This window comes from Gastrolobium bilobum, unplaced genomic scaffold (assembly GCF_033153095.1).
Source record: "Gastrolobium bilobum isolate Gb01-03AN ecotype WA unplaced genomic scaffold, APGP_CSIRO_Gbil_v1 utg19495, whole genome shotgun sequence".
In the NCBI taxonomy this organism is placed as follows: domain Eukaryota; kingdom Viridiplantae; phylum Streptophyta; class Magnoliopsida; order Fabales; family Fabaceae; genus Gastrolobium; species Gastrolobium bilobum.
Window position 1 is genome coordinate 108,207 of NW_026898451.1, and position 6,000 is coordinate 114,206.

Consider the following 6,000-nt stretch of genomic DNA (forward strand, 5'->3'; position numbering starts at 1 on the left):
ATTGCAAGCATTTAAGCCGAAAATACTCCTATATCACAAAAGTCTCATATATTGATACTGGATTCTGAATCTCATACACATCTCATAATAACCTAATAAAGGCAACTCTCAGTTGATTTGGTACACAACTTTGATCTTAATATAACTTAATTCTGTTTATAATTTGCTTGACTTCAGTATCGAATACTTGTGCTGGTACACTACCCTCCCCTCTGCCTTTACAACTATCACACTGAGAAGAATCAATTACCAAAACGAAGTCCAGATATCCTCCTACTCCCCCTCAATACATATATAAAGTTCGTATAGGACGGCTTTTGTCATTTGTCATCAGAATTTTTTTCATATAAGATTTTTTGTCTCTTAAATTCTTTTCTCATTTTCCCCCCACTTAAAATATAGAGATTTAGATGCTTCATAATTATGGCTTTTGGATCCACCCGATTATATTAATTCCGGTTGGATCATGTTATTGGCAATTTGGCACAGGACTGATTTTGAATAGTATTTTTTTTTTTTTTAGATAAATATTTGTTATTTTAAAATATACAAAAATGATATAATTTCATTAAAAATAACATAAAATTATCTAATTTAAAAGGATAAATATTTTTTTTCCCTAATATACTCAAAAGGCTAGTAAGGATGCACTTTTTTTTTCCTTTTCGGTGAATACGATGCTACTATTTATTTTGCTCCACGAGGTGTAAATGTGTAATGCATCCCATGGTATTGTGGTAGCTGTAGTGTAACGCGTTTGTGGTATAATTCCACAAAACTTTTTTAAAGCTTCTCTGTTTTGGTCAGCTGCCATATCGGGCCTCGGGGCACGCGTCGCAGTCGTGCACAAAAACTAGATGGAGACAAGACAACCCATCCATATCCATTTCCTTTTCTGTAGGTTCCACGCGGGAACTGTGGTAAAAAATTTAAAATATTAGATTTTTAATAATTAATTACGAATTAGTAGTAGTTTAGAAATTATTTTCGATTTTATTGTAGTTATTCACACTCAAATTAGGCATAATTATTTATATCCAAATTAGGCGTGAATCCCAAGACATTCACGCCTAAATTAACCATAAAACTTTATAGGGCCATAACTTTTGACTCGGGTATCCGAATGAGGTAATTCTTTTTTGATTTCACATAACTTTTTGATATCTACGCAATGACATCTCATTTGATATATTTTATCTCTCACAAACACAATTCAAATTTACAACAATGATACTATAAAGATGGCACCAAAATGGCTCATCTATAAATAAGATGACACCAAATTTCCTATTAAATACAAAATACAATCAGCTCCTTTAACATTAAATTCAAAATTCAAATAACCATCACCAAATGATTCGTAAATATTTATTAAAAAAGAAATATTTTAATTTTTTTGCTTCTACCAAGTGTTTGAAAAAAAATAGTGTACAAGGTTATTTATTTAATTATTAAAATATATACAAATTTATATAATATTCTACCAAGTGTTTATAATATTTATTTAATTATTTTCTTTATTAATACAGATTTTTCAAATTATTTTTTGAGTTTAAATCACAAATTAAATCTTTATTTTGTTTTTCTTATTAATATTAATTTTTAAATTTTTTTTGGTAATACATTATATAATACAATTATTGCAAATTTGAATTGTGTTTGTGAGAGATAAAATATATCAAATGAAATGTCATTGCGTAGATCTCGAAAAGTTATGTGGAACCAAAAAAAGAATTACTTTATTCGGATACCCGAGTCAAAAATTATGGCTTTCTAAAGTTTTACAGTTCGTAAGTTGATTTTTTTTTTGTCACGTGTCAACACTAGATGCCTTGGGAGTCACGTCTGATTTAGGCGTGGATGACTGCAATAAATTTGAAAATAATTTCTAAACTGCTATCAATTTGTAATTAATAATTAAAAAAATAATATTTTAATTTTTTTTTCCTGAGAATGGTTCCATACGCTTTTCAACTGCAATCAATCTTCTTGCAAAATTGTACCAAGTAATAAAAAGAGCAAAACATTAGATTTCCATCAGTATTTTTTTTTTTTTTTTAATTTTCATCTCAACCGAATTAATCTTGTATAAATCGGTGGGCATTATAGAACACAACACTTTTCTTGTATTTGTAAATAATTTTTTTACTCATTTTATTTTATTCTTAAAATATATGAATAATTTGTACTGTTTAACTTTAAGAAAGTTATTTTAAAATAAATATATCAAGAATGCAATAAAATTAAAATTTTGTTCTTTCTTAATGGTCAGACCAAATACAATATGGGCTGACTAAAATATATCGAACCTAATCACACACGGTTGGTGAAGATGTTCTACTTCCTGGACTGGAGGTTGTTAACGATGATGTATGAATTCTGATCATTTGTTGGCACGATCGTTGAGACTGGATAGAATACCTGCAATGATACTCTGATGCTTAAGCTAGTATCAGTTGCAAGTGTATATATGTATTCTTACTGAATTAGACGATTATACCTGGGCATGTACCCTCTGTTTATATAGTAGTTCTGTAGTCGCCTTCAGAAGACGGTATGGTCTCTGATTGGTGGGCTGCAGATTTGGCTATAGCCTTATCTCTTAATGTCATACTATCTTAATAGAGTAGCGGCAAACTAGTGATGTCCTTTGCTTATTAGTACAAAGGCGATGTGGGTTCGTATCAGTTCTTAAGATAGCTTCCTTATCTCTGAAGTTTATGCCAAAGGGCAGTTTTATGCGCGATGGGGGATCGCGACGGTGGCCATAGTGCTTAGTTAGTTATGGACCCTCGTGAGATTAGACTTCGTTGTATGTCTTTGGTCCTCTAATGAACCTATTATATTTTATCCAGATCACTTATGCATAATCAATTTTTCAAATTTGATTTCAGTTTTTAACGACTGATTTTTAAATTTTTTAAATTTATGGAGAATTAATGACAACCTTGTTTATTCTTCAATAAATTTTAATTATTTTTTATTATTTTTTATTGTGACACATCTTTTGAAATAAGTTGTAACACTTACTGCAGTACAAATATAAAAAGGATAAATGGATGTGAAATTATAAAAAATAATCGCAGATGAGCTAAGGAGTACCCTATTAAGAAACCGTGACGGACCTATAATTTTTTATAAGAGAAGGTAAAAATAAAATTTTAAAATCATAAGTATTATTAAAATTAATATGAGATTAATTATTAAATTTTTTTTTAGGAATGGACTAATTATTAATATTAATAATCTATTATTTTAAAAATAATTATTTCATATATTAAATATTAAAAAATTAAAATTTCAGGAGGAGCAGCCGCGGATACTTACCTCCCCTCGATCCACCGTTGCTAGGGACGACGGAAAAAAAAATCATGGGCAATGGATTTATCATGCATGCAAAAGACTGGAATGAAATTGTCAGAAAAGAACATGGGTAACCCGAGCACATTACTGCAGAAACATTAGTACGTTTCGAGAAGTGTCACTAGCAAATTTTTTACCCAAATATTATATGAATAATAATTTTTTATCATTACACGAACCTAATTTGCTACGACTATATCTCAAGGTTCTTTATATGGTATCAGAGCCTCGCTCCCCATTTTTTCTTGTGGCATTTCTTAGCACAGGTAGCCATTTTCTCTTGTGGCGTTTCTTAGCACAGGTAGGCTGGGCTTGATTGTCCACTCTTCAAGCCCAATGGACTCTCGTGTGAAGGGGCGTGTTGAGTTATATAGTCCCACATTTGTTGTATGTGCAACTAGTGTGGAGTTTATAAGGCCTTGGGCACTCTCACCCTTTGAGCTAGCTTTTGGGGTCTCTCATTTTTTAGCTAACTTTTGGGGTGGTGTATCCCAAGGTTCTTTACATGGTATCAGAGCCTCGCCGCCCCCCACTTTCGCTTGTGGCGTTTCTTAGCACAGGTAGGCTGGGCCTGTTGCATTGTCGACTCTTCAAGTCCAATGGACTCTCGTGTGAAGGGCGTGTTGAGATATATAGTCTGGTTGTATGTGCAACTAATGTGGAGTTTATAAGGCCTTGAGCACTCCCACCTTTGAGCCCAAGGCCTTATAAACTCCACATTAGTTGCACATACAACCAATATGAGAATATATATCTCAACAGATAGCGAATTACGTTCGTCTATAATTTCATGACACGTGGCCATATTGTGTACCAAATTCGCTATCACTAGTAGCGAACCTCGTCCAGTTAATTTTTTTCTTACAAAATGTGTCATGTGTTACAAAATCATTAGCGAATGTAATTCGCTACAAATCGTAACGAAATAGTTTGTTAAAAAGTATTATTAGTGTAGCATTTGGATAAAAAATTTATCAAACAATCAGACTTTGGTATGTGTTTCTACGTTTCATGCCAATGACACATATATCGTGGCCCACATGTTTCTTTGTTTACAATGTAAAAGGGATATAAAAGGATGTGAAATTATCAAGAAGAATCGCAGATGAGGCAGAGAGTCCCGGACTAGGGACGATAACAAAAAATTCACGGGCAATCAATTTATCCTGTATGCAAAGAACTAGCATGAAATTGTCAGAAAGAACTTGGATAGCCGAGCAAACTGCAGCAGAAACACTACTATGTTGCATGCTACTATGAAAGATGCATCCTGTCCTGACACATATATCTTAGTTTATATATATATATATATATATATATATATATATATATATATTTTCTCTACTACTAGTCTTACAGTCAAACATCTTGTTCAAATAAAAAATACTACATATATACCTGGACCCAGTGATTTCTAGCTAGCAAGTATTAGGGATGAACAGGATGGTTTGGATTTTATTTTATCTTTTTATTCTTCAAAACTGTATTGTAATCCACATTTTGAAAATTGATTTTAATAATAAGTGAGTAAGAAAGTTTGTTTGAATATAATTAAATCAAAATCTGTGTTTTGATAATTTTATATAGTGAGTTTTCCTCATAATATCACTCATTAAGTAACATGTGAGGCTTCAATTACCAAATGAGAAACGAACTATTGGATTAAGAGGGCGAGGCCTTCTGAGTTCTGAGGACGATATATAGACTCGGAAGGCTGTTTTTTTCTTCTTCTTTTTTGAAACATCGGAAGGCCGTTAATTTTTACTGGTACGTGTTAAATGATAGTTATTTATAATGTCAAGATATTAAAGAATCAACTTAATAAAAACTCAATTTAATCAAGTTAGAATAGATTGTGGGTCAATAAGGGTGTTAACGGGCTGAGCCGAGCCGAACTTTGATCTTAAAAGACTAAGTTTGTGTTTAAATATGTCGGTCTTACCAAGCCTGTTACCTGTTACGAATATAATTATCGGCCTATGGCCTGCCTTATTTACAAAAAATAAAAGTCTGATTTAGCTTGTTAGAAAAAATAAGACAACAAAAATTTATTCAAACAGAATATACAATCAACAATACTAGTAATTCCATAAATATTCATAAATTCAATGTATATCCAAACATCATAATATAGAACAAAATTATTCAAAAAGTCTGTTTAACTAATAAAATAGGGGTGAAATGGATTGAGAGGAGAGATAGGGCTCTTACAAATAGTATAAAAAATATAAATATAAATAAAAATTAATATATTTGGCGAGCCTGAGAGACTCTAAGACCGAGCTTTTGAATTGGAGTATGAAGCTTTTTTACTAAACGAGCTTTTATACAAGTCCAAACCTGATTTCAACAATCAATATTAGGCATGTAAGCTCAGGCCTTCACGAGCCGACCCAAAGGTCCCTGACTCGTTTATCACCTCTATGGGTCAATAAAGAAAAAATAAGTTATATTATGAAATAAAATAAAACGAAAATCACCTGAAAGAGAGGTATCTTATGCTGCCATTGCCCCAGTGCTAGGCCTTGAAGCCTATGCAGATGCTTTTTTTTTTTTTTTTTTTTTGGAAATATGGAAATTAATTAAAAAGCAGTACAAAGTCTTGGGGTCGCAACCCCCAACAAATCCCTGTGAACA